Source organism: Bufo gargarizans, chromosome 4 (assembly GCF_014858855.1).
Source record: "Bufo gargarizans isolate SCDJY-AF-19 chromosome 4, ASM1485885v1, whole genome shotgun sequence".
Taxonomy (NCBI): Eukaryota; Metazoa; Chordata; class Amphibia; order Anura; family Bufonidae; genus Bufo; species Bufo gargarizans.
This window is the reverse complement of record NC_058083.1, coordinates 94359041-94378503: the sequence shown is the minus strand read 5'-3', so window position 1 is coordinate 94378503 and position 19463 is coordinate 94359041. Positions and strand designations below refer to the sequence as shown.

The 19463-nt window shown below is 43.6% G+C and overlaps 1 protein-coding gene across 1 annotated transcript in view; it reads left to right on the top strand.

The window, feature by feature from the left end:
• Positions 1-19463, top strand: part of LOC122935243 (kyphoscoliosis peptidase-like) — a 132743-nt gene that overhangs the window by 92172 nt on the left and 21108 nt on the right. The gene's annotated exons all lie outside the window — the stretch shown is intronic.

Genomic DNA, 19463 nt, shown 5'->3' with positions numbered 1-19463 from the left:
AGGGGATCTGTGGATGACAGACACTGTTATGGGGGGATCTGTGGGTGACGGACACTGTTACAGGGGGATCCGTGGCTGGCACTGTTACAGGGGGATCTGTGGCTGGCACTGTTACAGGGGGATCTGTGGCTGGCACTGTTACAGGGGGATCTGTGGCTGGCACTGTTACAGGGGGGATCTGTGGATGGCACTGTTATATATGTGCCATCCACAGACCCCCCACCCCATAACAGTGCCATCCACAGACCCCCCAGCCCATAACAGTGCCATCCACGGATGTTATTCACAGATCCCCCCCCCCCGCTCCAGTATACAAATATAAAATGTCTTATTCAATTAAAAGTGATTACACATGCCCCCTCACTCCTAATATTACCGTACACCCTAACAGCTTCTGTACAATGCAGGCAGACCGGACGGCCGGCGCGTCACTCACTGACGTCACTTGCCTGCGCCGCCTGCTTCATTCATAAAGTAGGCGGCGCAGGCACGTGACATCAGGGAGTTACGCTGCCGCCCGCCCGGCCTGCCTGCATTCTACTGAAGCTGTTAGGATGTACGGTAATAATAGGAGTGAAGGGCATGTGTAATCACTTTTATTTGAATAAGACATTTTTTATTTGTGCAGCACTGGAGCGGCGGGGCTATAGTACAGTGACTGCAGTGCCCCACCGCAATTGCCGGCCCCCAGCTCCTCCTCCCAGTCCCTCCCCCGCTCGCTCGTACATCGCAGACTCCGATGTTAAACTGTCAGCATTCGCCCTATAAGACACAGTGGCATTTCCCCCCCAATTATACCTAATTGCAGACCAGGTATTTTTGCCCATTCATCTTTAGCAATGATCTCCAAATCTTTCAGGTTGGAGGGTCTTTTTGCCATCACCCTGATCTTTAGCTCCCTCCACAGATTCTCAATTGGATTCAAGTCTGGACTCTGGCTGAGCCACTCCAAAACGCTAATGTTGTTGTCTGCTAACCATTTTTTTTACCACTTTTACTGTGTGTTTTGGGTCATTGTCATGCTGAAATGTCCACTGGTGCCCAAGGCCAAGTTTCTCTGCAGAGTGCCTGATGTTGTCGTTGAGAATCCTCATGTATTGCTCTTTTTTCATGGTGCCGTTTACTGTGATTAGGTTCCCTGGTCCATTGGCTGAAACACCCCCATGTTTGACAGTGGGAATAGTTTTCTTTGGGTTGAAGGCTTCTCCTTTTTACGCCAAATGAGGGAAACATCATTGTGACCAAACAATTCAATTTTTGTTTCATCTGACCATAACACGGAAGACCAGAAGTCTTCTTCTTTGTCTTCTCTGTCCAGATGAGCTTTTGCAAAGGTCAAAAAATTACTTGCTGGTTGAATAAAAGTAACTTTAAGTCAAAATTTGCCTGGGGTATGAATAATTATGGGCAGCACTGTACCAGGCTGAATGCAGCAAACAAACCAGCCTCAAAGCTTATTTCATTTACAGTCCTTGAGGATATTAAGATGTTATTTTAAAACAGGATGTTTGTTAACATTTCTTATTGAACATTTTGATTGGCAAGATTTGAAGAAACATGGGGAATGTGGGACATAGTTCTGATAAATGAAAACACCAATAAAGCTTAAATAATGAATTGGCTTCAGAAAAATATATTTCTTTATTAAATTACCAAAAAATTAATAAGAACACATATATCTGATATCTTGATCCAGGACCACAAGAAGGTGCATACAATATGGTCATATTACAAGTATTAAAATATTTAAACAATATCACTAAGCAGGTGTATCCACATCCACACAAGCCAAGGTATTATGCAGTACATAAGCAGTTTACAGACCCAAAAAGGGCACCTCCACAGGACACCCCAACACATGTTTCGTGTTAGCTTCCTCAGGGGAGACAAACAAAGTGCATAAACAATGTGAAAAGTGACAAGACACTTTAAAATAAAATTCGAGTAAAACTATAAGTGTGAGTGATTGTGGTACCAAGAAAAGGAATTTTGACAAAGTGAGTGAAAGCAGACAAAAAAAAGTGTGCAAGTGTGAAAGTCCAAGTGTTCATGTGAGATAATGAAAAAATAAAAAACAAATAAATTAAATATAAATGAATAGTCAAATAAAAATAAATAAAAAAACATAAAAATGCAAATAAAAGTATTCATTTAAAAAATAATATTTTTCTATTCTGAAGGATCCGAAGAACAGAAAGCTAAATGATGATGTGAACTCAGCCTAAAGCCCCATTCACAAAACCATATGGTCGCTGTGCCTGTGTTGCGGACACCAAATAGCTATACGCAAAACACCGGTACTGGCTGTGTGCAATCCGTTTGTGGATGCAGACCCATTGACTTGAACGGGGCCGCGATCCACAAAATACAGCAAAAGTCAGGACATGTTCTATCTTTTGTGGAAGCCCTTCCTGTGGCTTTTGGGTCCGTGCCTCTGCACTGCAAAAGATAGGAAATGTCTTATCTTTTGGCGTATCTTGTGGATTGCGGGCCCATTCAAGTCAGTGGGTCCGCATCCGCAAACGGAGTGCACACAGCCAGTACCAGTGTTTTGCGGATCGCTATTTGGTGTCCGCAACACAGCGACCATATGGTTTTGTGAATGGGGATTTAGGCTGAGTTCACATCATCGTTTAGCTTTCCGTTCTTCGGATCCTTCAGAAGAACAGAAAAATAAAGAAAAAAAGGATCCATTATTTTGAGCATGCGTTATGATCAGTTTGCATCAGTTTTTGTCACTTCCATCAGAAATCAGTTATTTTTAAAGGGAGAAAAAGTCCTACATCCAGTACTATTTCTCCCGTCAAAAATAACTGATCTCTGACAGACGTGATACAAAGTGATGCTAAAAAAAAAGATCAGTTATTTTTAGTGCAAACTGATGCTAGCTGAGCATAACTGGAGCTCAAAATAACAGATCTGTTAAGACACACCCAGATTATAGAGGAGGAAAATAAGAAAAAAATATTTTTCATCAGACCTCATATCAGATCAGACCCCCATAAATATCAGGACATCACATCAGACCCCCATATCAGAACCCCATCAGCCCTCCATGTCAGACCACCAACAGACCTCAGAACAGCTGTTACCGCGTTCACCGCATAGGAGATTTTTTAAATATTTTAATAGTTTGGACTTTTCAGATGTGGCAATATGCAATATGTTTATTTATTGTTTATATATTTTATATGTAAAATTGGGAAAGGGTGTGATTTATACCTAATATTTTGGTGTTTCTTTAAACATTTTTACTTTAACTTTTTTTATTTAATAACTATTTCCCCCCTTAGGGGCTACAACCTGGATCTTTTAATCCCTTGTCCTATTCACCCTAATAGAGCTCTATCAGGGTGAATAGTATCTCACACGTTCGCTGCTGCCCTGTGCTTTGTGCACACAGTAGCAGGGAGGTTACCATGGCAACCAGGGCTCCAGTAGCGTCCTGCCATGGTAACCGATTGGAGCACCAGGATTACACTGCTGGGGCTCCGATCAGAACTGCCACTGCCACCTATGAATGAAGAGGAGGGGAGAAGGGGACCCTGTGGCCACTGCCACCGATGATTTTAATACTGGAGGGTTGGGGGGAAGCACACTGCGCCACCAATGTTTTTAATACTGGGGGGGAGGGTGCACTGCACCACCAGTGATGATTAACCTTTAATACAGATACAGGAGGTGGGTGCTGGCGGCAGAAACACATAGCTGGCACTTGACCTCTATGACAGGGTGCTGCGATCCGTGGCAGTTAGCCCCTCAAGTGTGGCACCCGAGGGGTTAACTGCCGCTGATCGCACCTCCGGCTATGTGATTCTGCTGCCAGTACCCAGCCCCTGTATCTGTATTAAAGCTTAATTATCATTGGTGGTGCAGTGGCCACAGTACCTCCAGTCCTCCACCCCCCTCTCTCTTCATTGGTGGCGGCAGCTGCAGCACAGGGGGGAGGGAGAGACTGCTTCCTTCTCCCCTCTGCTGCTGAGGGAACATGGAGCGCGCTGACAGCAGCACGCTTCATGTTCTGTGATACTAGGCAAATCAGTTAAAGGCAGTTAAATACCCGGTGCAACCCTATAATGCATACTAGTGAGCACTTCCATAATGGAAGCGCTCACTAGTATTCGCTTTATAAGACGCACGGCAATTTTCCCCCTACCTTTGGGGGGGGAGGGTGCGTCTTATAAAGCAAAAAGCGTCTTCTAAGCCAATATTTAAATGGTTATTGAAGCACAAGAAAAAAATTGTCCCTGGGGCTCCACATGTTGGAAAAAAACGTAAAAGGACTTATACTCACCTAAGCGATCCCCAGCTGCTGCAGTTGTGATAGAGTCAGTAATTATGCTTTGTTAGAGGAGTGGCGTGGCCTATATGAAAAAACTGCCGTTATGCGCGCTACACATATTGTCCCTCTTTGCGATTTTAAAAAGTTGGGAGGTATATGGACAAAGGCAGTATGAGAATGGCCCTGCCATGTGACCAAGGGTCACCTCCTTACTGACATTTTCTGACACCTCAGAGTGTTTCTGACAACCTTTCCTTAATGACATTGTTTTTCATGCCTGACTCAATAAACCCTGTAAGCAGCGGTGTACCTGCACTAGAGGCAGACCATGAGACTGTATGGGGCCTGAGGGGTGGGAGGGCTCCTCACAGAACTTGTTATTTTCTTCCTTGCATGAAAACACTGCATTTTCATGCAGCCACCACTAGGGGGATGCAAAAAGATTATTATAGCTTCCATGGTAGTGAAATTAATTCCCCCCTAGTGGTGGCTGCAGGCATTCAGTTATCTTTGTAATTGAAAAGAAGCAGGAGATTTATCAACTTACTTTTGCCAGTTTTCTGGTGTAAATACATTGAGAACTATGGTGTTCAGAACGAGTGCCAAATCTGAAGCCTTCCACTATTTCGAACATAGAAGTCGAATAAAGTGGTCTGGCAAGAAAAAGTCTGGCAATAAAAAGAAATCTAGCTGTAAGCTAGCTTGTATTGATGGGGTGACAACCCCAGTACTTACTCCCAATATACAAGTAACTACAAACCGGATTCCAAAAAAGTTGGGACACTATACAAATCGTGAATAAAAACTGAATGCGATGATGTGGAGATGCCAACTTCTAATATTTTATTCAGAATAGAACATAAATCACGGAACAAAAGTTTAAACTGAGAAAATGTACCGTTTTAAGGGAAAAATATGTTGAATCGGAATTTCATGGTGTCAACAAATCCCCAAAAAGTTGGGACAAGGCCATTTTCACCACAGTGTGGCATCTCCCCTTCTTCTTACAACACTCAACAGACATCTGGGGACCGAGGAGACCAGTTTCTCAAGTTTAGAAATAGGAATGCTCTCCCATTCTTGTCTAATACAGGCCTCTAACTGTTCAATCGTCTTGGGCCTTCTTTGTTGCACCTTCCTCTTTATGATGCGCCAAATGTTCTCTATAGGTGAAAGATCTGGACTGCAGACTGTTCATTTCAGTACCCGGATCCTTCTCCTACGCAGCCATGATGTTGTGATTGATGCAGAATGTGGTCTGGCATTATCTTGTTGAAAAATGCAGGGTCTTCCCTGAAAGAGATGACGTCTGGATGGGAGCATATGTTGTTCTAGAACCTGAATATATTTTTCTGCATTGATGGTGCCTTTCCAGACATGCAAGCTGCCCATGCCACATGCACTCATGCAACCCCATACCATCAGAGATGCAGGCTTCTGAACTGAGCGTTGATAACAACTTGGGTTGTCCTTGTCCTCTTTGGTTCGGATGACATGGCGTCCCAGATTTCCAAAAGAACTTCGAATCGTGACTCGTCTGACCACAGAACAGTCTTCCATGTTGCCACACTCCATTTTAAATGATCCCTGGCCCAGTGAAAACGCCTGAGCTTGTGGATCTTGCTTAGAAATGGCTTCTTCTTTGCACTGTAGAGTTTCAGCTGGCAACGGCGGATGGCATGGTGGATTGTGTTCACTGACAATGGTTTCTGGAAGTATTCCTGAGCCCATTCTGTGATTTCCTTTACAGTAGCATTCCTGTTTGTGGTACAGTGTTGTTTAAGGGCCCGGAGATCACGGGCATCCAGTATGGTTTTACGGCCTTGACCGTTACGCACAGAGATTGTTCCAGATTCTCTGAATCTTCGGATGATATATGCACAGTTGATGATGATAGATGCAAAGTCTTTGCAATTTTTCTCTGGGTAACACCTTTCTGATATTGCTCCACTATCTTTCTGCGCAACATTGTGGGAATTGGTGATCCTCTACCCCTCTTGGCTTCTGAGAGACACTGCCACTCTGAGAAGCTCTTTTTATACCCTATCATGTTGCCAATTGACCTAATTAGTGTTAATTGGTCTTCCAGCTCTTCGTTATGCTCAAATTTAATTTTTCCAGCCTCTTATTGCTACTTGTCCCAACTTTTTTGGGGATTGGTTGACACCGTGAAAATTTGAATCAACGTATTTTTCCTTTAAAATGATACATTTACTCGGATTAAACGTTTGATCTGTCATCTACATTCTATTACAAATAAAATATTGACATTTGCCATCTCCACATCATTGCATTCAGTTTTTATTCACAATTTGTTTAGTGTCCCAACTTTTTTGGAATCCGGTTTGTAAATTTAAAGGGTTATCCCACATATTTAATAAAAAAATATATAAAATATTACAAGTGATGCATACTGTTATTTTAATATTAGTACATAAACAAAATGCAGCTGTCCAGTGTAATTTTCACATTTTTTAATATTTTTGTTTCACTTCTTGTCACATAAAGCAATCAGAAACCTACATTTCACTCTGCAATGTATTGCAATCAGCTCTTTTTAACCCCTTCCTCCCATGCATAAAAAATAGTCCCTCATGTACACATATAGCCTCCGAGATAAATATGGTATGTAACACCACCACCATTTTCTCCTCCATTGTCTTGCGGGAGGGATAAAGTTATGTATTACTATGAAATTAGAAGTGGGGATGAATCAAAGGTGTCTGGAGTCTGCAGACCTCCCACGTGTCTCTCTTTTGGAGGGACAGTCCCTATTTTGGACCCAAGTCCCCCCTGTCCTTCTGATTGGGGGTCTTATAAACATTAGGGGTCTGATTGGGGGTCTTATTAACACTTGGGGTTTGATCTGAGGTCTGAATGGGGGTCTTATTAACATTAGGGGTCTGATCTGAGGTCTGATTAACATTTGGGGTCTGATTGGGGCTCTGAGCAGAGGTCTGATTAACATAATAATTTTCTCCTCTAAAACCTAGGTGCATCTTATGGGCAGGTGTGTCTTATAGGCAGGGCCGGTTTTAGACAAAATGTAGCCTTAGGCAAAATCAAAAGTGGGGCCCGAAATCTTGTAATAATGTGCTAAAAAGACAGTCTTACACCTGGCACCCCCGCCGATCAGGTGTTTGAGGAGGCGGCGCATGCTGTTCACTGCTGCTGTCTCATAGACATACAGCAGCAGAAACAGCTGATTGCAGAGGGTGCCGGGTCATCAATATGAAAAAAAAAAAACAGAGAACCTCTCGAAGCTACCCTTAATACTGTGCCCCCCCATGTCCACAAACACTAAACTATACACCCAGACTGCCCTCATTAGTAATAGTGCCCCCAATAGTGATAATACTCCCCAAGATAGCCCACATTAGTAGCAATGCCCTCCATATTGCATCAAATAATAATAATGCCCCTACAGTACCCTAGAAGTACAAACCGGATTCCAAAAAAGTTGGAACACTATACAAATCGTGAATAAAAACTGAATGCAATGATGTGGAGATGGCAAATATCAATATTTTATTTGCAATAGAACGTAGATGACTGATCAAACGTTTAATCCGAGTAAATGTATCATTTTAAAGGAAAAATACATTGATTCAAAATTTCACGGTGTCAACAAATCCCCAAAAAGTTGGGACAAGTAGCAATAAGAGGCTGGAAAAAGTAAATTTGAGCATAATGAAGAGCTGGAAGACCAATTAACACTAATTAGGTCAATTGGCAACATGATTGGGTATAAAAAGAGCTTCTCAGAGTGGCAGTGTCTCTCAGAAGCCAAGATGGGTAGAGGATCACCAATTCCCACAATGTTGCGCAGAAAGATAGTGGAGCAATATCAGAAAGGTGTTACCCAGCAAAAAATTGCAAAGACTTTGCATCTATCATCATCAACTGTGCATAACATCATCCGAAGATTCAGAGAATCTGGAACAATCTCTGTGCGTAAGGGTCAAGGCCGTAAAACCATACTGGATGCCCGTGATCTCCGGGCCCTTAAACGACACTGCACCACAAACAGGAATGCTACTGTAAAGGAAATCACAGAATGGGCTCAGAAATACTTCCAGAAACCATTGTCAGGGAACACAATCCACCGTACCATCCGCCGTTGCCAGCTGAAACTCTACAGTGCAAAGAAGAAGCCATTTCTAAGCAAGATCCACAAGCTCGGGCGTTTTCACTGGGCCAGTGATCATTTAAAATGGAGTGTGGCAAAATGGAAGACTGTTCTGTGGTCAGACGAGTCACGATTCAAAGTTCTTTTTGGAAATCTGGGACGCCATGTCATCCGGACCAAAGAGGACAAGGACAACCCAAGTTGTTATCAACGCTCAGTTCAGAAGCCTGCATCTCTGATGGTATGGGGTTGCATGAGTGCATGTGGCATGGGCAGCTTGCATGTCTGGAAAGGCACCATCAATGCAGAAAAATATATTCAGGTTCTAGAACAACATATGCTCCCATCCAGATGTCATCTCTTTCAGGGAAGACCCTGCATTTTTCAACAAGATAATGCCAGACCACATTCTGCATCAATCACAACATCATGGCTGCGTAGGAGAAGGATCCGGGTACTGAAATGGCCAGTCTGCAGTCCAGATCTTTCACCTATAGAGAACATTTGGTGCATCATAAAGAGGAAGGTGCAACAAAGAAGACCCAAGACGATTGAACAGTTAGAGGCCTGTATTAGACAAGAATGGGAGAGCATTCCTATTTCTAAACTTGAGAAACTGGTCTCCTCAGGCCCCAGACGTCTGTTGAGTGTTGTAAGAAGAAGGGGAGATGCCACACTGTGGTGAAAATGGCCTTGTCCCAACTTTTTGGGGATTTGTTGACACCATGAAATTCTGATTCAACATATTTTTCCCTTAAAACGGTACATTTTCTCAGTTTAAACTTTTGTTCCGTGATTTATGTTCTATTCTGAATAAAATATTAGAAGTTGGCACCTCCACATCATTGCATTCAGTATTTATTCACGATTTGCATAGTGTCCCAACTTTTTGGGAATCCGGTTTGTAATATTATAACCATAATGCTCCCAGTGGCTCTAATGTCCCCCTGTAGTGCCCCCCCACTAGTTGCAATATATAATGCTCCCCCCATAGTGCCATTATATATATATAATGTACCCAGGTATATGATGCGCCTCCATTCCTCTCCAGTAGTGCTCGGTATATATAATGATCTTCTTCCCCCTTCCCTGGTGCCCCCAGCAGTGTGGACATTTAGTATAAAATAGAACTGCCTCCCTCCCATCCCCCCGCCGCTGTCTGCGATGCTGACCACAGTGTTATCTGTGGCTTGTGTTGCTGCCCAATGACATCACCACTCCTGCTCCGGGTATCACGTGATCACGTCATCGTGCGAGAGCAGGAGGTTGCAGTGATGTCATTGCGGCTTCTTGCACTGTTCTAATGCCTCACAGACTTGAGGCCTAGCGGCCTGAGGCTTGTGAAGTTGGACGGCCATGAGTGCGCCCCCCTTTATGGGTAACAAAGTGGTGCCCTAGGCGGATGACTATCCTCCCCTATTCATCATCCCAACCCTAATTCCCATCAACAGTTTTCATACTTACCTGTGGCGAGTGCGACGTTCACTTTCTGGATTCGACTGGGTGTTCGTGTTTGCGGATCTGCACTATACTGGCCAGGAAGAAGTCATCATGGCGCATGCGCGGCGGCATGCGCGTTCAGGACATTGCGCGGCCTGGCCAGGAGAAAATCTTCAGTCTTCTGTGCAAATGCAGCCACGGGATTTGACAGGCGAGAAGTGGCCGTAACCAGGGGAGACGAAAGACAACAATCAGGTAAGAGGGGATTTTCTCAAAGAGAGTGGGAATTGGGTAATAAAATGTATTTACAAATATGATCACTGTCAAATCATTAACAGATTTACCAGTGATCATTGTGATGGGAATACCCCTTTAATGCACTGCTGAACTCCGCCTGCTGTTCTGGTCACATGATGGTGAGGTCATCACAGGTCCTTCACCCTCTCTTCTCTGCTGAGCTCTGCCTCCTGCATCTGACATAATCGCAGGTGGTACAGCTCCAGTAGAAGAGTGCTGCTGCTGGTGTCCGGAGCTGTCAGCACTAGGATAATGATTTCTCTTATATGTGAGGGAGGGGGCCTCAAACTGCAGCACTGAAGCAGGGGGCCCCTTAGAGAATGGGGGCCCTGGGCTATTGCCCAGTTTGCCACGCCATAACGCCGGCCCTGCTTATAGGGTGAAAAATATGGTAGTTTTAAATAAAATGAATGCATATAATGAATTCTGTGGACTCCATAAATGGTATAATTTTATGGTCAAAGTTGGGAGAAGAATTCTAAATCGATGATACAATATTTTTCCACACATCAGAGATTTCACCTACCTCATATTCCCAGTACCATTTTGATATGTGTTATTGTCAAAAAATAGCCATTCGTTAATTTCTAAAGCAACTGATTCCAGTGTGCAAATAATTAGACAAAAAAGGTCTAGCATGGGAAAATGATCAATCTTAAAAAAGGTATCCCAATTAAACTCTGCAATTGCCTACAAACATTTAGCAAAGTTGTGCAGAATTATCTTTCTCGTTACACTCACATTGGTGCAACTGGCCCATCTACATAAGGCTACTTTCACGCTCGCGTTTTGGGCGGATCCGTCATGGATCTGCAAAACGGATCTGTTACAATAATACAACTGCATGCATCCATCATGAACGGATCCGTTTGTATTATCTGTAACATAACCAAGACGGATCCGTCATGAACTCAATTGAAAGTCAATTGACTCACATTGTGTGCCAGGATGGATCCATTGGGCTCAGTTTCGTCAAGCTTCCAGAGCGGATTGGAGACTGATCGGAGGCAAACTTATGCATTCTGAGCTGATCCTTTTCCATTCAGAATGCATTAGGGCAAAACTGATCAGTTTTGGACCGCTTGTGAGAGCCCTGAACGGATCTCACTAACAGAAAGCCAAAACACCAGTGTGAAAGTAGCCTAAGGCATCTTGCACACAAACTTTTTTTTTCCTGTTTATGTTCCATTTTTTGAGTTCCGTATACGGACGTATACGGACGTATACAGAACCATTAATTTCAATGGATCCGCAAAAAAAAGGAAGGTACTCCGTATGCCTTCCGTTTCCGTATTTACGTTCCGTTCAAAGATAGAACATGTCCTAATATTGTCCGCATTATGGACAAGGAAAGTACTGTTCTATCAGGGGCCAGCTGTTCCGTTCCGCAAAAAAACGGAATGCACACGGACGTCATCTGTATTTTTTGCGGATCCGTTTTTGCGGACCGCAAAATACTGAAAAAGCCATGCGGTCGTGTGCAATAGGCCTAATACATAGGTTGCCATTCATTTGAGTGGTTGACATGCAATACTACATTGACCCTGGAGTAGCTGCAGAATTCCCCAGCGATAGCCATTTCTGAAGCCAGACCATAGAGATCTTGAGATCAGCAGTGTGGCTTCAATGTCTTTAAGTCTCTATAAAATCGTTACATTTTATTGAAGACTCATCTATTTCATGGTGAACTGCACATTTACTAGACTCTTGTTCACATGTAACTGTTGTTTCAGTTTATTTTTAATGTAGTGTTAGGGACAGGCATGTAAAATATTTTTATAACACAATTAGAGAAAGATGTTACTTTTTACTATAAAACAGGGATATATATATTTTTTTTTTTACAAAAGCCCTAAGTGAGCATTTCTAAGGAGAGTTTGTCTTCAGTATTCAGTTCTACTGAGCGCTAAAGACACCTGTGTGTGGGCGGACGGATATAATGACGTAACTTTGATGCGTCACTCCCTCCTACTGCTATGCCCCACCGCATATTCCACTCTCCGACTGAAGGTCTGTTTCCAAGCTGCCGGACCGACTCCACGTGGCGGCCGCGTTCCTAAAGTTAGCGGTTTGCTAAGCCGGCCGTCTTAGGGACTTGAGAGCCTGGCTCTGCCTGGATATTCTATTATCTACCTGCCGAGCAATTTGCTCTCCTTCTATAAACTTCCCACTTGGCTTGAATGGTGCCTGAATCTTCTGGAGGGTTTTCATCTTATCCTACCTCCAGAGGGGATTGCCTCTTCTTTTGCCTTTGCCTGTCTCCTTCTCCTGAACCCTGCTGTTCCTGCTCTGGTTTCTGCTGCGTCTGCTGGTCCTGCTGCTTCGCCTGCCTACCTCGTGGATTTCCTTGCTGGCTCCCTTCCAAGTCTTCATGTGACTTATTTGGGTTGTTTTCTATGTTTCTTTGTCTTTCATAAGCCATTCTTCAGAGAGGATCAATATACAAGTAGTTTGGCTGGAGAGAGAAAAAGAAAGTAAAAAAAAAAAAGTAAGAAGGAGAGTTTACAGAATTCCTATAAGGGAAAAAGAGAAAAAAAAAAAAAAAAAAAGGTCCCTAAGCAAAATAGGTGCTCAGCAGACTTCTCTGGGTCAAAAACAAGCGAGCAACCCTTGGAATCTCCAAGGATTGAACAGTTTCTGAGATCTCCAAAGATCAGTACGAGAGCAGGACAAAAGGGGATGCAGGATACTAATCCAAAAAAAATAAATAATAACCCTGCGGGAATGCTGGAAGAAGTACAGGATGAATACTTCCAAGATGTGGGGCGGAAAAAATTGAGGAAGGAGATTTGTCGAGTGCTGATTAAAAGAAATATTAATGGCAGTAAAAAAAAAAATGGGGAGTTAATTCATGATATTTCAATGCAGCTTGGGGCAATCCGATGCGGTCTTTATAAGAGATGATGTTACCACTTTAACGATGGACTTTAACACGTTAAAAAAAATGACAGATCTCGAAGACAGGTCAAGGAGTTGTAGTGTGAGAATTTTGGGGCTACCTGAGGACATAGAGGAAAAAAATGTTGCTCAGATAATCCAAACGATGATTTTGGAGAATCTTGGAAAGGATCATTTCTCTCCATCGTTTCTGGTGAAAAGGGCACATCGAGTTCCTTGGGGAAAATCAATTCCTGGAAGGCAGCCACGGGCACTTCTAGTGAAGATATTGACCTCACAAGACAAAGATATGATATTGAGAAGGGCAAGGGAGTCTTCTCCTATTTTATAGAACGTGAATAAATTGTCCATCTTTTTGGACTTTTCTAAAGAGATTCAAGAAAATAGACAGTTTTACTGCAGTTAAAAAATGGTTACAGGAAAGGGATATTAAGTATTCATTTCTCTATCCAGCTAAATTTCTGATTATTTTTAATGCTGGAATTATTATTTTTTTATACTCCTGGGCTCGCCATGGACTGGCTTGAGCTGAATAATATTTCAATAGTTTTGCTGCTTGTTTTTTCCCATTTCTTGTTTCCTTCATTTCTCCTTTTATATTTGGGAGTAGCAGGGGGACTGTGTGGGACTGGAAGGGGGAGGGATGTTCCTAGATGAGAGATCTGTTGCAGAATGTGGCAGATCAAGAGTGGGGGTGTAAAGAGGGTGATGGGGTGGATTTGTGATGCGTCTCATAGATTAAGGGGAGGGGAGTTGGGATTACAGGAATTTCCCATGGGTTGAGGCTCTTTTGGATGAGTTAATGTCAGCTAGAATGTTCGAGGTTTGGGTAATAACTCAAGAGACAAGTGGTTTTTGATCTGGTACAGAGACATCTTCCTGCAATTGTCTGCTTGGTGGAGACCCATCTTACTGAGGAGACTTCCCGGCGTGTCGGTAGGGGATAGGGTGCTCAGACATATCACTCTACCTTTACCAGTTATTCCAGAGGAGTAACAGTATTTATTCATAGGGCAATTGATTATGTCTGTAGCGCATCCTCTGTTGATAAGCAGAGGAGATACAGTCATGTGAAAAAATTAGGACACCCTTTGAAAGCATGTGGTTTTTTGTAACATTTTTAATAAAAGGTTATTTCATCTCCGTTTCAACAATACAGAGAGATTAAAGTAATCCAACTAAACAAAGAAAACTGAAGAAAAGTCTTTTCAAGATCTTCTGTAAATGTCATTCTACAAAAATGCCTATTCTAACTGAGGAAAAAGATAGGACACCCTCACATGTATTCCCTCTTAAAATGGCTCAGATCTCACACAGGTATATCACACCAGGTGCACATAATTAGTAGATCGTTACTCTGCATGTTGAATGAGGCTTGCCCTATTTAAACCTCAGACATTTAGTTTGGTGTGCTCCTGACTGTTGAAGTGAGAGTGAGCACCATGGTGAGAGCAAAAGAGCTGTCAGAGGACTTCAGAAAAAAGATTGTAGCAGCCTATGAGTCTGGGAAGGGATTTAAAAAGATCTCAAAAGATTTTGAAATCAGCCATTCCACTGTCCGGAAGATAGTCTACAAGTGGAGGGCTTTCAAAACAACTGCCAACATGCCCAGGACTGGTCGCCCCAGCAAGTTCACCCCAAGAGCAGACCGCAAGATGCTAAAAGAGGTCTCCAAAAACCCTAAAGTGTCATCTCGAGAACTACAGCAGGCTCTGGCTACTGTTGATGTAGAAGTACATGCCTCTACAATCAGAAAGAGACTGTACAAGTTTAACTTGCATGGGAGGTGTGCAAGGAGGAAACCTTTGCTTTCCAAGAGAAACATCGAGGCCAGACTGACATTTGCCAGAGATAAAGTGGACAAAGACCAGGACTTCTGGAATAATGTTCTTTAGACAGATGAGTCCAAAATTGAATTATTTGGACACAACAGCAGAGGACATGTTTGGCGTAAACCAAACACAGCATTCCAAGAAAAGAACCTGACACTTCCATGGAGGTGGAAGTGTCATGGTTTGGGGCTGCTTTGCTGCAGCAGGACCTGGTCAGCTCACCATCATAGAATCCACGATGAATTCTACTGTGTATCAGAAGGTGCTTGAAGAACATGTGAGACCATCAGTTAGAAAATTAAAGCTGAAGCGGAACTGGACCATGCAACATGACAATGACCCAAAACATACTAGTAAATCAACCAAAGATTGGCTGAAAAAGAAGAAATGGAGAGTCCTGGAATGGCCAAGTCAAAGTCCAGATTTGAATCCCATTGAGATGCTGTGGGGTGACTTGAAAAGGGCTGTACGTGCAAGAAACCCCTCAAACATCTCACAGCTGAAAAAGTTCTGCATTGAGGAGTGGGGTAAAATTTCCTCAGACCGATGTCGAAGACTGGTAGATGGCTACAAGAACCGTCTCACTGCAGTTATTTCAGCCAAAGGAGGTAACACTCGCTATTAGGGGCAAGGGTGTCCTATCTTTTTCCTCAGTTAGAATAGGCATTTTTGTAGAATGACATTTACAGAAGATCTTGAAAAGACTTTTCTTCAGTTTTCTTTGTTTAGTCGGATTACTTTAATCTCTCTGTATTGTTGAAACGGAGATGAAATAACCTTTTATTAAAAATGTTACAAAAAACCACATGCTTTCAAAGGGTGTCCTAATTTTTTCACATGACTGTATGTTTTTTTTTTTATATGGTAAACTTTCTGGGAAACTATGTATCCTGGCTTTTGTTTATATTCCAACTCCTTTTTCCTTTTATGTACTTAATTCTTTGCTTACTTTTATGGAGCAATGGCCTGAATGTCCTTCCTTAGTTATTGGGGATTTTAACTGTGTTATTGATCCCACTACAGATAGGATCTTTATGGGGAGGGACTGCCACCCCTTTGCCCAGGGGTCACCCTTTGCTTTGGGGACACCTGGGGATGCTTATGGCAAGGGAGAAGATCCTATTCTTGTGTAAGCAATTCTGGAAAATCAATGTCTAGGAGAGATCTGGCCTTAATAAATGAGAAATATATGAGTTATGTAAAATCGATGAAATATGAGTCCAGGTCTCTTAGACCATGTACCTCTCTCTCTTGAGCTATGCATGGCTTATAACAAAGATATGGTAAGACCCCATTTATATTAAATCCTTAGTGGTTGTCGGTAATGGATAATAATGAATTAATACAGCAGGATATTGTTCGGTTTTGGGAAATTAATGATAATTTCATTAAAACCCAAGTAGTATGGGATGCATTTAAGGCCTTTATGAGGGGGATTTTGTTAGTAACATCTCAGTAAAGGGTATAGTATAAAGGAGAAGGCTTTAAAAGAAGCAGCGATATCAGCCATGAATGACTTTTCTAGGAATAAGATAGAAGAAAATAGAAAAGCCACGCAGAATGCAAGTCAAGCAAATTCCTTAAGGGTCAAAAATACTCTACTGAATGAGGTCGTCAAGGAAAACTCCTGTCGAGGGTGATTTCCAATCAAGTTAAAAAAACTGATAGGTAATATCCGTCTGGTAGATGGTAGAGTTGTTAAAGGGGCTGTCCGGGTTCAGAGCTGAACCCGGACATATCCTCATTTTCACCCAGGCAGCCCCCCTGACTTGAGCATTGGAGCAGCTAAACCGCGCAGGGCGAAGGGATTTTTTGGAGTTACGGTGACGTACTGGGCTCCTCTTAGGGCTTCCAGGTGGAGGCTTCCACCCAGCAGCGAGCCCGGTGATGTCAACGGCACTTATGGGCGGGCTTTGGCACTGCCCTAGCCTGTAAAATGGAAGCTTCCGCTCGGCAGTGTGTTATTGTAAATAAAAGAGCCCTTGCACTGCGCTATCCAGCGAAGGGCAAGGGTGTGCATCGGGTGAAATTATGGGTATGTCTGGGTTCAGTTCAACCCCTTTAAAGTATAACTGTCATTTTATTTTATTTTTGGAGTATTGGATTGTGGTGATTAATATCACCTTGGTGGCCCTATTTAAACTTTTCACTGTGTACTCAATTACCCCTTAATTCCACAGTTTTGTTCCCTGTACTGCCTACTTTTACCTCTGCTTAAAATCAGGTTGCTATGCAGGGTCCGTCCTCTGTTGAAGGACGGAGGCCGCAGAAGCAGCCTGCAAGGTCAGATTACTGACAGCCAGGGACTGTAAGTAAATGATTAAAGCCAGGTCCTCCCCAGCAGCTGATAACAGTGCCTGGGCTGTGTGCACTTCTCCCTGTCCCTGCGCTTGGCAGACGCTCCCTCACTCAGCAGAGCTGGAGAAGTAGAGTTGAACCAGCGCAGACCAGGGAAGGGAGAACTGCCGTCTGCTCAGTGTATAAATTACAGCAACATGTGGTAAGAGGACCCCTTTCTGCTGCAGGAGATTAACCCTTTACGGGAAGGGCTCTGGTTACTGACACTTTTGGGGGGCTATTGTTACTGGCTAGTGAGGGCAGGCGGGATTAGCCTCAGGGTGAGGGCAGTGGCGGCCATCTTAACTGAATAGTGAAATTGCAGTTTTACGCAGACTGGTTGCTAAGGGCTGAATCTTATTAAATATGGGGTAAGTCAGTCTAATAGTAACTGATTCTGGAATATCATGTTATCAGTAACTACATATATGGAAATTGAAATTAGGGTCTAAGTGTGACAGTTATCCTTTAAGGATCCAGAGTGTATAAAGGGGACTTTTCTCCCAAAAAATTTTAAGATAGCAATATAACAGATGAAATGATGGACTCCTATCTGAATGTCATTTCTTTTCCAGTCCTTACAGACATTCAGAGGAAATCACTTGAGGTGGATTGTTCCCTATAATAAATTGAGGCTACACTTAAGGCATGTTCTGGTAACTCCTCCCCAGGGTCAGGTGGCTTTCCATATGAATTTTACCATATATATAGGGAAGTCATTCTCCCTAGTTTATTGAGAGTATTTGCTGACTTTTTCAAGTATTCTGGCTACAAGGCTCTCCAAGGTTATTCCTTCAGTTATACACCCAGACCAGAACAGGTTCATTCTAAATAGGGGTACACATTATAATCTTCATCGGTTATTTGCGAACATTCAGTCTTCCAGGGCGGCCTTCCGCTCTATCCTGTCGTTGGATGCTTCCAAGGCCTTTGATAGGGTGGAGTGGAGATTCCTCTGGAAGGTTTTGGGTAGGATGGGCTTTGGAGAAAGATTTATAGATATGATTAAACTGTTGCATAGATCTCCTTTGGCGAGATTGAATATTAATGAGACTTTGACAACGAGTTTTGCCTTGAATAGGGGTACTCGCCAAGGTTGCCCTCTCTTGTTATTTGATATTTATGTTGAGCCCTTAGCCCTGGCTGTTAGGCAGAACTCAAAGATTGAAGGGTTTGGAACTATGGGAGTGGAGGATCGTATTTCTCTATATGCGGACAATGTCCTATTTTTTATAGATAATACTAATACAATTTCAGCCATCCAGGCACAAGCCCAAAGGCGGCCAACTAGCCATCCAGGCACATGCCCAAAGGCGGCCAACTAGCCATCCAGGCACAAGCCCAAAGGCGGCCAACTAGCTATCCAGGCACAAGCCCAAAGGCGGCCAACTAGCCATTCAGGCACAGGCCCAAAGGCGGCCAACTAGCCATCCAGGCACAAGCCCAAAGGCGGCCTACTAGCCATCCAGGCACAAGCCCAAAAGGCGGCCAACTAGCCATCCAGTCACAAGTCCAAAGGCGGCCAACTAGCCATCCAGGCACAAGCCCAAAGGCGGCCAACTAGCAATCCAGGCACAGGCCCAAAGGCAGCCAACTAGCCATACAGGCACAGGCCCAAAGGCAGCCAACTAGCCATACAGGCACAGGACCAAAAGGCAGCCAACTAACCATACAAGCACAGGCCCAAAGTCAGCCAACTAGCCATACAGGCACAAAGGCAGCCAACTAGCCATACAGGTACAGGCCCAAAGGCATAGACTCTACAGGCGTTTAGGTGACCAGGCATAAAGCTACAGGTATTCAGCCGACCAGTCAGATGCTTTAGGTGCAAGCCAAACAAGTATCCACGCAACAGGTGTTCATCTCACTCAGCCTCAAAAGCCATGAGGCAGGCCACCAGGCCCCAAAGCCATGGGGCAGGCCACCAGGCCCCAAAGCCATGAGGCAGACCACCAGGCCCCAAAGCCATGAGGCAGACAACCAGACCTTAAAGCCATGAGGCAGACAACCAGGCCCCAAAGCCATGAGGCAGACAACCAGACCTTAAAGCCATGAGGCAGACAACCAGGCCCTAAAGCTATGAGGCAGACAACCAGGCCCTAAAGCCATGAGACAGACAACCAGCCATCCAGGCACAAGCCCAAAGGCGGCCAACTAGCCATCCAGGCACAGGCCCAAAAGGCAGCCAACTAGCCATACAAGCACAGGCCCAAAGGCAGCCAACTAGCCATACAGGCACAAAGGCAGC